The sequence below is a fragment of the Copadichromis virginalis genome, linkage group LG10 (assembly GCF_057382275.1).
Source record: "Copadichromis virginalis isolate Kocher_CV1m ecotype Utaka linkage group LG10, C_Virginalis_male_GT1.1, whole genome shotgun sequence".
NCBI lineage: Eukaryota > Metazoa > Chordata > Actinopteri > Cichliformes > Cichlidae > Copadichromis > Copadichromis virginalis.
The window spans coordinates 25,233,691-25,246,710 of NC_140627.1; the positions used below are offsets into that span (position 1 = coordinate 25,233,691).

Here is a 13,020-nt window from a genome sequence, read left to right on the forward strand (position 1 = left end):
TCCTGCAAGTAGGGCATGCATGACTCACTAAAATCACTGCTGCCATGTATTTGGTTGATTAGATATTTGCATTAACAAGAGGTTGAACAGGTACACCTAAAAACAAAAGTTACCAGCAGCTGTCATTCTCTTTCAAAGCTATTCATTTGGCCGACAGTTGTAGCAGCGTTCAAGCAAAGACTTCCGGCTGATGTAAATAATGTAGGTTTCAAATACCTGGGTCTGCAGATGTCTGCAAACATATTGTGCTTTGGTTCGAAACTCCTAACAGATGCTTATTCTGCTTTTTTTTTTGTCCTCGTCTCTGGGTTTAATAGAATTCAAACTCATTCATCGAGAAACTGTAAGAGTAATTATCAGATTGCATGATCTAATGGTCAGCACCGGCCTTCACTTTGGCTGGAAAATAATAAACAACATTATCTGCAGGCTGTCAGCTGTAGTTATTTAAATTGTGCGTACAGCTTGACAGGTGAAATTAAGCTGTGTGATATGGTCAGCGCAAGCTTTTCACGTGCTTTCGTGTATCCTGCCAAACATGGTTTGTTAGTGGAAGAAATTCCAGCGTGCACTAACGATCAAAAGTGGACTGGTAAACTTTTAATAAAATCAGAATTTTTTTCTGTGTTACCTCCAATCAGAATTTGATATTTTAAGCGTCAGACTCACTTTTAGTGCGCATATGATAGCTGCATTTGTGTTATTTCCTTAATGAATTATTGAGAGCCAATCAAATCTCTGGCATTTCGGTAGTAATGGGAGACTGTGTGCTATAATTACCTGGCGGAGTTTAGGCTAAACCTCATTTTCTTTTATTTTGCCCCACACAGAAGTTTGTGACGGCTGATTGTCTTTTGCTTTGGATGTTATCCTTGTTTATTTAATAGCATCTAATCCCACATGATATTTTGAGCCCCCAGGTAGAAAAAAAGTGCCACAAAACATGAGAAACATCCTCAGCGTCTCCTATCTGCTCTCACTCGCGCTTTCTTTCCCACTTTTTTTCAGTGTCTCGCCCCTCTAACTGTCTCTCTCTCTCTTTCTCGTCTGTGCCTCTCGACTAACTGGGTGGAAAATATGAATGAAAACATTCCCCCGCCTTGTTTGCCCAGACCCTGCTCCGGGCGCAAATACACAACCCATCCCTCTCTCTCTTTGCGTTTTTCTTTCTCATATCCCCCTCGCTGCATACATTTCTTTTCTTCTTGTTATTGCACGCTTTGTCTCTTTTGTTAAACATTATTTGCACATATCTGAGGACCGGGGCAGAAAGAAAAAATTTTGATGTTTCTTTTTTTTAATATTACTGTTTATGTTGGATCTGTGGGAGTTTGGAGAGGGAAGGCAAACAGGATGGCATACTGAGAGTGGTGTGTCTGTGTGTGTGTGTTTGCGCTTGTGTGTATTTATTAGTGTGTGGTTAGTGTGTGATTTTTTGTATGTACTCTGAGGAAGTTTTGACTGTGTGCATGTGCTTTTGAGTCTATGTTTATGTACTCTGCATTATCTGTGTGTAAGTTATGCATTGTTTGTTTGTGTGTGTGTGTATGTGTGTGTTTCCGTGCAGACGCCTGCAGTGCTTTAGAGAAACACTGTTAAGAAGTCTGAGTAATATCCATGACAACGGGCAGACCGCACTGGCATCTGAACCACTGAACAAAGTGGCAGCTCACTATAAATGCACTCTGACATTGGTTTCCTGTGTACACAGTGCCTGAAATTCAATCCCCTTGTTCTCATGGGTTAAGGGATAAACCAAAAGGGCAAAATTATGCACTCATATTCTTGCATTGTAAATCCTTTTTAAAAAAAATAGTTTTTCAAGAATATCTAAAAACTGAGCCCATAGTATAAATTACAGTTTACCTCTTTACTCTTAAAACCACTGATATTTGCTATTATTAGGATTTTGCATTTGTTTTGAAGTACATTACTTTGAGTGGAGCTTCTTGCAGCAAATAGTTTAGATTTCCCTCGAGAGTTTCTAGCAGTCATAGACTGTATATAAAGATGGGATACAGCTTGTCTTCTTTGTAATGGCCAGCAGGGCGAATGGAAGGAAGTCTGTGAGGAATTCACTCCGTTCTCACTCGATTTATTACGCCGGTAAACATTTTTCTTAGGGTTTTATCATCTTAATTGCTTTTTTTAAAGTCAGGTTTAACACAATATCATAGTACTTTGTTACTGACAAATTTGACCTGAGTTTCAGGCCTAGCGATTGCTTAGCAACCATCTAGCAACCACTGGTCGCAAAAAGTGTGTGGCAGCTGAGGTTACTGGATACTGTTGTGAAATCGGCCTAGACATTGGTCAGTGCTCTAGGGAAAAGTGTGTACAGTGCTCCCTCGCTATATTGCGGTTCACCTTTCGCGGCCTCACTTATTCGCAGATTTTTTGGGGGGTGCAATTTTGCATACTCTTTTTTTTTTTTTTTTTTAACAGCACATTGTGTTCTGCATCCTGAACACAATGTGCTGATTGACAATGACTGTAGACCAGTGTTGGTCAAGTTACTTGAAAAAAGTAATCAGTAACTAATTACTGATTACTTCCCCAAAAGAGTAATCCCGTTACTTTACTGATTACTTATTTTCAAAAGTAATTAATTACTTAGTTACTTAGTTACTTTTAAAAACACGATTTACAACCTGAATAGGTAATAAAGCAATAGCTCTGTCAACCCAATTCTACTTTTTCTGCATAATCCATCATACAAAATGTAATCAAATGGAAAAGTCTCTTTTTTTAAAACTTGTTTTATCCATTTTAATCTTTTAACTTTATGCATCAAGCAAAAATTAAATTATATGCAACATTCTCTGACTTGAAGAAATTAGTTTAACATTTAAACCTATTTTCTGCACATTCCAGCACATAAAATAAAATATTTTTTGTGTTTACACTCAGTCTTTCAAATAGATGCAAGTAAAACACAGCAGAAAGTAAATAAAATCAAAGACTAGCGGTCCTGTTGCTCTATTTTCACCTGTAAAGCAGGAGTGAGGCAGGCGGAGGTGTGCTCTGGTGCAGGTGTGGCACAGCGGTCAGTGGAAGAATCTGCGAGTTTCTCTGTGAATTTCCCATTACGTCGTTGCGCACTCGGAGCTTGTTTAGGGTTTTTTTCGGAGTAAAAAGAAGTTTTCTTCCCACGCACAACGGACGCTAATGTTTTTGTCACTTTTTATGGAATCAAACTCAAAGTAAGGTCAGTACTTCCACGCTTTAAACGCTGCACGCTCATACTCTCTCCTGCACTGATATATGATCCATTGTTGATCTGCAGACAGCTGTTGTCACGAACGTCGCACTCGCTTACATCACTGTCATGAGACATTCTTGCAAACAAATCACAGTTTTAGTAACGCAGTAATGCAGCGTTCCTACGGGAAAGTAACGGTAATCTAATTACCGTTTTTGCAATAGTAATCCCTTACTTTACTCATTACTTGAAAAAAGTAATCCGATTACAGTAACGCGTTACAAGTAACGCGTTACTGCCCATCTCTGCTGTAGACCATTGTCAATCAATCTCGTGCCGTGTCTCCTGTGTGGTGCAGAATGCGGTCAGCTTGTCGAATTTACATAAATCTTCGATCGCTAGCAGTGTGAGTCTAAAGTGCTGTACGGCATGTTTGTAAGTTTTCTCCCCAACAAACACAACAATGTCGATGAAACGACGTCACCTGCGGTGGCTTTGGTTTCATTCTGTAATACTGCACTTATTTTTCTTCAAGGTTTGAACTTTGAGTGTTTAAACAAGAGAGAAAAGTGTGAAAATGTTTATGCCTGTCTGAGAAAAGTGTCTGAAGTATGTAGTGAGGGGTTTTACAGCCTTAAAACATCTATAAAAATTGTAAAAATTTTTTAAAAAAAATCAAGTTGGCTACTTCGCAGATTTCACTTATCCTGTATTCCACGAGTGGTTTCTAGAGGTTTCTGCCAGTCACCAGCATAAAATTGGTCATAAACAGGTGGCTGCAATAAAAAACTTCTTTGCTTTGATTGCTAGCAGGTTGCCTCTCCTATAATTTGCATGGCAGTGCATTTTAGAATGTGTTGGCAACTTTTATGCCGAAGGCAAATGTTCTCTGTTTCCGGTTTGTAATTCAGTTTGTAATGAAGTTTTACTAGAGCTCTGAGAGTAAAATGAGTTATCGCAGACAAGTAGGTGTTTGTCATTGTCGTGCAAACTGTGGTCATCTGCAGCAATCAGTCGACTTAGCAACCAGAGCAATCATGATGACTGACCCATTCCACCCAGCGTCAGCCAGCAACATCTAGCAATCGCTTGCAACCAGTTGGGGTAATGCACATTTTTGTCTGTTTTCCATTCTCTTCTTGGTTTTTAGAATTTTCCATTAAGTGTTAGTACCTGGGACCAGGTACTTTTTTAATAGCTACTCGACCGGGGTTGTAAGTGAGTTAAGTCGAGCCGAAAATGTGACGGCACCTCGCTATAACGACCCTATAAGCCCTAGTGTTTGTAGGCTTCTAATTGGCCAACGCTTCTAAATGGTTAGAGTTAACAAGCTCCTGTTGCTTTGTCATCCTCTTGGCAGCACTTAATTTTTTTGGGCATTTTCACGTCAATCGAGATGGAGGTATACATTTTAAAAAACCCCACCTGTGTGGATGTACTCTCAATGATGATCATGGTTGCTGTTCACAACTTAATCAGTTAGATCTTCTTATGTCTTTCCTTTAGCTTATCCAGAGTTCTTTATATTGAATAGTATAAAGATAACTTATGGCTTCCTACCTAGAAAACATTTTATTGGCTTATTTCTGTATGATCCAAACATTAACTCTTCCTCGCATTGATTCTAGGAATCTCTTTTTTATACTGTCTTATATGTAATTTTTTGCAGCCCTAACAGATAAACTTTGCATTAAAAGCAGGTATAATGTTTTGGTTGTGACAAACAGATATATTACACCATGTAGGAGGTGGAGAGTGAGTAGCTATGACATAAAGAGAGAGAGAGGGGTGAAAAGAGACTATAATGAAGCCACATTTTGCATTCATGAGCTCCTACTTAAAATGGTAATTTTCAGTCTCCTCATTTTTAAAAATGTTCTCTCCATCTTTGGTGCTCAGCGCTCATTATGGTGGCATTTCTACACTGCACCTCTCAAAGATCAGCTGTCAGTCACGCAGTGTGGGCAGCTCTGTAACATCATCTTCTTGGTGTTTCTATTGAAAAAAGTTGGAATAGTTCTTCATACTGTTTTTCCTCTCTTTTAATCCCTCAAGTAAACTTTTTTTTGGGGGGAAGAAAAGTTGGTTTCAGTACATTTATGTATTTTGGCTATTAATATTTATGGCCTATTCTGTCTTCTCCTGCGATTCGCTGCTACTTGATTTTTATATACCACAGGGGTGATTAATGTTTCATTTAATGGGGTCATCTGATGTGATTTGATAACAGTTTTATGAAGCATCTGCGTTTAAAAGAGGAAAGGCGTTTGAAGCCTATGCAAGAGCACTGAGACAATCAGGCTCTTAAAATAAGGGTATTTTTTAAAAGAGTGAAGATCGCGTTACATGATTTGTGCTTGTGTTTTAATGAGTGTGTGTATGTGTATGCGGTACACTAGCTGATTGCTATGAAACCCTCACAGGAGTGAGTCATCTCTTAAAGGTCAATGTGCAAATGATGTTTGTGTATTTGAGGCGATGATTGATTTCATTGACATGAATATGACATGAAGGTGACTCACTGCTCCCAAGGATGACAGTTTCTGTGTATATACATATATATTTGTGTGTGTGTGTGTGTGTGTGTGTGTGTGTGTGTGTGTGGGAGATGAGGTTACATTATTTATTTCACATAAATATAACAAAGATGGGATCACTCTGTGTGTGTTTTTCTGTTTAATATGACTCACTTTCCCAAAACAACACTGTCAGAAATCAGGAAGGTGTGTGTGCTTATATCACTGATTTATTTATTGGTATTTATTTAAGGTAGACCTTACAGTAACGCATACAGAGAGAAATCCAACAATCAAATTACCCCCCCTGAGCAAACACTGGCGACAGTGGGAAAGAAAAACTCCCCTTTAACAGGAAGAAACCTCAGTTTAAACAACAATCCCATATTGAGTAACTGACACCAGGGCTGTTCGATATAACGATATATATCGGATGACGATATGAAAACGTCTATTGTTTCATTTTACGCTATGGTTTGTTTCATGGTGTTGCAAAATAAACTGTTTACGGCAATATTTTTTCATCGTTTTGTTGGCCACTGTAGAATTTCTTAAAGTTATCTCTTTCTCTTATATTTAATATAACCGCACTACACAAGCGACTGTCGCATGGCTCCGCCGTCCGCTTGTTTATTTTCCATATAAACCTTTCACAATAAAGCTGAAGACCCTGTTGAGATTTTTCAAAATAAACCGAATCATGTGAAATGGTATGCAAAGTGTTTACGTACGAGAAGCTAAAAAGAGCCGTCAGGTGCTACAAAATAAACCTCACAACTCAACACTCGACTCTAGGTACACACTTCACGCTAGTCGAGTCGCCAGAGATTCACAGAATTTACAGAAAATGTAACATTTTTGTGATATATATCGTTGTCGTTGTCTTATATCGGGGACAAGAGATTTTGGTCATATCGCAGAGCCCTAACTGACACAATAAACTCAGCAGGACAGTCTTTAGAAAGGTCAGACCATCGATCATTTTAACATAGACTTCTGTAGAACATAAAGGCTTTTTACAACCACGGGTAATGACCCCTGGTGGTCATTAAAAGCAGTGCAGGTTTACCTTGACTTGACTTTTCAGACCTGTAAGTTGCGTCTTTCTTTTATACTGTGTACAGTCTGATGCCTGATTGTTATTGTTGTGTTCTTTGTCTGCTGTTGTTTAATGGTCGCTTGCAAATAGTTTGCATGATGCCACCTTCCTTAAATATTTTTATGCAACTATTTGAGTTGCATAAAAATATTTATTTATATATATTTTTTAAAATATCTTCATGACTATTAAAATAATCAAACCTAATTACCGTCCTTAGTAGTATTCACATTAGTATTTTGGCTTACTCACTGCTTCGAAGTCGCTGTTCCGACTACATAAGGTTGCTTTTTTCAGATAAAGGAAGTTATCAAACATTGCGCACATATTGGCCAATTTAGCATCTAAAACGCTTTAAAACGACAACTGCTCGGTGTGACACGGTTTGTGTATTAACGGACTGCATGACACTTATTTCTGCTGCCCCCGAGTGGTCAGAAAGTCGATTATTGCAGACGCTACCACAGATATAAATATTGCAACAGCGCTGTTGAAAACTTTGCAAAGATGCACAGGCATTTTTGTCGCTGAGTTAACCCTTTCTTGCACGCACACACACGCATCCTCCAGCACCACATGATGGGGTTTGCCCCTGGATCCTTGAGTCGGTAACCCTGTGGAAGTTGGATGCTGACCTGATTGTCCTGCTCCAGTTTGCATGCAGATATGAGACTGTGTTTTAGAGTTGGGGATTTGTAGGGGTTGGCCAAGGACAAGGGGGTGCTGGCACAACACACCATCTCTCTCTGTTTCTCTTCCACTCTGTCTCTCTCTCCCTCTCTCTCTCTCTCTCTCTCTCTCTCTCACAGCCACACAGAGTCTGGTGTGAAAATAAGGGAAGAAAGAGAGGGATTACAGGGAAGAAAAGGGAATAGCCAGTTTTCTCAGCCGTACTGTGACAGTGAGGTATTTCAAGAATGAGAGATTATTTCAAACGCACACAGACCCAGTGTGTACACACTGGGAAGTGATTGTTTGCATCTGACAAGAATGCTATGTCTGGATAAGTGGTTTAATCTTGTATTCAGACCCTTATCAAGTTTTTGTACATATACAGAATGGCTGCAGGTGTTTGGGGATTTTTATTTTTTGTTCCCAAACTTTAAAACGTCGTCGTCTGTGATGCGATACTGTATCTATACTGTCTGGATATTCTCTGCTGTGATATACTTTCATGTAACATGCTAACATTCATGTAACACATTCAAACTAGAACTTTAAGTCTTGACTTTAAGTGAACTGAACTCAGTCGATTCCTTCTCATTTTCCTTTGCTTTGACCTGTATTTTATTACTGCCTCTTTTTCCAGCTATAGTGAACATTTCTCCCCTTTTTTCTTGCCACTCCTGATTAGCACCATTATGCTTTTACCCTGCCCTGATCACTTTCTTGAGTATTGATTAATATAATATTGTCACTCTCTTTTCTTTTCATGCCCCCCACTCTCAAAGTTGATTAATGAATTGTTCCGACAATAACAGAGTGTGGCTTTCGTTTCTAAAACTCTCAGTCTAGAAGGTCTCACTCGGTTGCTAAGGTTTGATGAATGGATTTGAAACTTATTGGTTTATCTGTAAACATCTTTTTTTTTTAAAGATGCATTGTTATTGTATAGGGTGTTATGTTTTTTTTTTTAAAAAACACACACAGTCTTTTCCTATATAAGCAAGTATTTTGAGTGCCTAAACCTAACCAGCAAGTTTAAAGCAAAAGTGAAAAAGCAGTGAAACCAGTTCAAAATACACAGCTCCCAAACCAGTGCCTCCTAAATAAAGATGTCTCTTCAACATCAGTGTTTGACTCCATGGGATGAAAATAGTAAAACATGTCTAGTTAATAACAATCAGCCTGTTGAATGTCCATTTTCTCTCACACCTTCCAGTTCGTGACTGTTTGCCTCCATCATTTCACTCTCTGCAAATTACCTGGCCCTCAAACGATCCCACGAAGTTCCAATAAGTTCCTGCAAAGCCAGCATAGGCTTTGATTTATCGACTTGCTGACACATCACAGATTAGGACCCATTTCATTTTGCCATCAGTGTAGTTAATTGTTTTTCTGCAGTATGATTTAGTGCCAGAGCTCATTTTCCTTGAAGCTCAGTAAGCATAAATAGTGTCAAATAGCGTTGAATTCCTTCTCGTCGCAAAAAATGCACCCATGAGGGCTGGAATTTTAATTATGGCTCTCATTTTTAAGCAGGGTGTCTTGTTTTGAAGAGGTGAAGGTTTTGGTCACTCCTGCCAGCAGAAGTGACAGGTGTCGCTGGTAAATTTAATCATCTGGAGCTAATTAGCAGAATTTTCTTTTCAGAGTTTGCTAAAATACATGAATTTCTCTCTGACAGGTAGTGTGGTGTAAAACTAAAGTGGCAGATGGAGAACGTTAAGGTGAAGCTTAGTTAAATCTTATTATATAACAGCAGACTTTCTTTCTTTCTTTCTTTCTTTCAGCTCATTTTTAGCATACGGATCCATGCCCTCCCCCCTTCCCTTTTCCCCTGTTTAGTCTTCTATGTTTCCATCCTCATTTAGAATGGCTTCCTGCTCTTCCTGAGTGATCTATCAGGAGTTGAGGTCTGTTTAAACTAGACATGTCCTGTGTGGGGCAGAGAGTCAGACAGAGAATTAAGCCCAGCCACTGTCACTTTACTCACACTGGAAATATTTTCTGTAAACACCATCCACTTCATCCCTCCTTGAGAAGAGATTATTATTGGCATTTCGTGTAAAGGAGGAAAGTGAGATTTACACAGCGGTGAGAAACATGGGAGTTGGGAGATAGAAGAAGGCTCGGCTGACTTTTTACAACCCAGTGTATCAGTGAAACTGTACAGCTCTTTCTGCACCTGTTGCATGACAGTTTCACTCGCTTACTGATTAGGAACACCTTTCTTTACAGGTAAGCTTTTAATATAAAATACTGGCTTTGGTACAAGAGGATTCCCCTAAGCTTCCTGCTATTTCTATGTGTATGATAAAGATCAAAAGGCCACCAGGAAGACGCATTATTCTCCCTTTAGACACAATTCAAGTGACCTGCCAAACATTTAGCATGAGAAAGTGAAATGAGATCTAGCATAGACATAACATGATTTTTTCCAGTAAGGCTGCCAAAATCTTGGTATATTTCACTGAGGCAAAAGCGTAAGAATCGTTCGCATCAGTAATTTGACCCAGTTCACTTTTTCTTTTCACTTTTGCACAACCAATCATGTAAAACTCCCGTCCTCGCTGTCCAAGCTCGCATAACATCCTATTCAGCGGTGTTACGCCGCAAAATATACTTTTACAGTTCCCACTCCTCGGGTCCCCAGAGGCACATCCCGTGTAGCAGAGGAACGGCAGTCCCGCTCAGGGGCTTCAAGCTGAAGAGAGGGATTTAAGGGGAGGTGGAGGGTGTTTGATTTGCATTGTTTTAGGATTCAGAGCCCCCAACGCGTGGAGTTCCTTCTGAATATTTCATTGCACACACGATTAAGATCAAAGCCAAGTCATGTGTTGTGTTGTTATGACTCCGAGGAGGAAAGGTTTAAATTCTCTCCCTCCGTTGCTTTTCTCAGTAGAGCTTCTCAAACGCAAACAGAAGTGTTTCCAAAGAAAACAGAAGAAAAAGGGTTAAGAAATTAAAACAACTGCATCTTATAGAATAAAGATTTTATTGGCTTTGGCTTAAAATGTATTTACTGATTGTCTTCTTTTATCTTTCTAAAATTTTCCTAATAGTTCTCAGGTCAGATGTGTATGCTTCTTTAATTCCTTCTAATGGGGAAGAAAATAAATATGTAAAGTACTTTGTCATGATCTCAATATTGTCACAAAAATATACATCTAAAGAAAAACAGCGTCAAAAGTGGAAAATAGACTCTCCGATCACTTTAGATGCACCTGCAGCTGATTTTAAGCACAAATATTAAATCATTCAGTCACACGACAGCAACTCAATGCATTCAGGCATGTAGACGTGGGCAAGGTGACCTGCTGAAGTTCGATCCGAACATAAGAATAAGGAAGAAGGGCGATTTAACTGACTTGCATGGTGTTTGGTGCCAAATTGTCTGGTTTCAGTATTTCAGAAATTGCTGATCTACTGGGATTCTCCCACACAACCATCTCTTGGGTTTACAGAGAATGGTCATTAAAAGAGAAAATGTCAAGTGAGCAGCGGTTTTCTCTGTGAAAATGTCCTGTTAAGGGCAGAGGTGATAGGACAGCAACAGTAACTCAAATAACCACTCACTACAATGACGGTATGAAGGAGAGCATCTCTGCTGTATAAAGAACAGCACAATGAACCTTGAAGGAGATAGACTATAGCAGCAGGAGACCACACAGTAAACTCAGGCTCCAATTCACCCAGGGCTCACCAAAATCTGAACAGTAGAAAAAGCATGGCTCCATCCTGCCTTTTATCAGTGGTTGAGGACACAACAGCCTGGTATTGAGCATCCCGTTATGATCAGTGTACTATGGCTGATTTCAACAGGATATGTCGCAAAGCTCAGGTAGTCTCAAGCATTCTGGTTTCTTGAACCATGACATTGACTTCGCTGTAGTCAAATGATCTGCACAGTCATCAGATCCCAATACAGTTGAGTACCTTTGGAGGACGATCTGATATCCTCGTGTTGGTGTTGTTCCCACATCATCATAATAAATGTTGTTCCAGGTTCAACATTGCAAGTGACCAATCACATTGTTGTGACGTCCCCCTTTTGTGTCTTTGAAAATACCGCCTTAAAAAAATCTACTTCACTTGCGAGAAGAGAAACCGCTTCTGTCCGCCGATCCAGGAACTTGAAGTCTTTGAATTTCAGGATACTTTTCTTTAATAAACGGTAAGCATTATACATATTGTCCTTACAGAGGCGGTTTCTCTTCTCGCAAGTGAAGTAGATTTTTTGAAGGCGTTTGTTTTTTTCGAGGTCGCGGATGACATCAGGAGAAGGTGATTGGTCACTTGCAATGTTGAACCTGGAACAACATTATTTATGATGACGAGGGAACAACACCAACACGAGGAAATCAGATCATCCACCTTTGAATGTGGTGGAATGGGAGATTCACCTCATGGATGCGCAGCTCAAAAATCTGCAGAGACTGTGATGCTGTCATGTCAACACGGACCAAAGTCTCCAAAGCCTTGTTGAATCTATGCTGTTAAGGCAAACGGGGATGGTGGGTGTATTTTAGTGCAGAAATCAACCTGAATAGCGACACACTTTTTACACATGAGAAATGCTCGCCTCACTTCATGTTAACAAAGCTATAAAAAGGTAGTACCGTTGTTGAAATTTGATGAGCCAGCCTTTGTGACTTTGAAATAAATCTAATATTTAAAAAAATAATTTCTCCAGTTTGCACTTAACCATAAAAGGGCAGAAAATCTATTTACAGCTTTCCTGGAAACTATAATTGTCTTCAGTATTGACGGATGACTGTGCATTTTATCTCCACCTCCTCTGATTTGATAAAACCTGGACAAAGGGAGAAGTTGTGCACCTACTTTTGTTTACCTACGTTGTGTAACTGAGTGAGTGTGCATGAATGATGTCCATGTGATTGTAGGATACACGATACTTATCAAAGGAGGAACACATTTACTCCTGATAAGCATCACGTGGTATGACTGGATGTTATTGTGAGGTAATCTTTTCCCTTCGTGTTGTTTCTTTCCATCTCATTTAACTTACATCTAAGCCAGAGTATATCGCTAAGAGAGTAAAATGAATTGGGAAATGGTTCCTAACTACTTTACAAGATGAATCAGTATGTCTCTTGTATGTTTGTTCTAGCTCTTTCTGGACTGATTAATGCGAAAAACTCAATCTATTTTCACAGATTGATGTTGGTACCGGCCGGGCGATTGACATCTAACTTTTCAGCTATTTTACGGATATAACTGGTGTGAAAACTTTGAATTTTCATCTCTGTTTTTGTTCTTTTATCATTTTCATGTTTCACTAGAAGCCAAACAAACACCATTCCAGTCATAAAACAAAATGTAATAAAGTCCATATTAAAATAAACAACATGAAGAGTATCATAAAATCCAATAGCACTGGGCTGATAACATCCCAGCATATTACACCGTTGATGGGTTATTACATTATGGACTGGGTATTCAGTTTTTGCTGGATTATACTGAAAAATTTTTCTTAGTACTGTTCATCCTATTAACCAGAATCACCTGTGCTATCTGCA

General features: G+C 39.2%; 1 protein-coding gene across 2 annotated transcripts in view; it reads left to right on the forward strand.

The window, feature by feature from the left end:
- jade2 (jade family PHD finger 2) overlaps window positions 1-13,020 on the forward strand; it is a 221,807-nt gene that overhangs the window by 101,994 nt on the left and 106,793 nt on the right. The window lies entirely within an intron of this gene.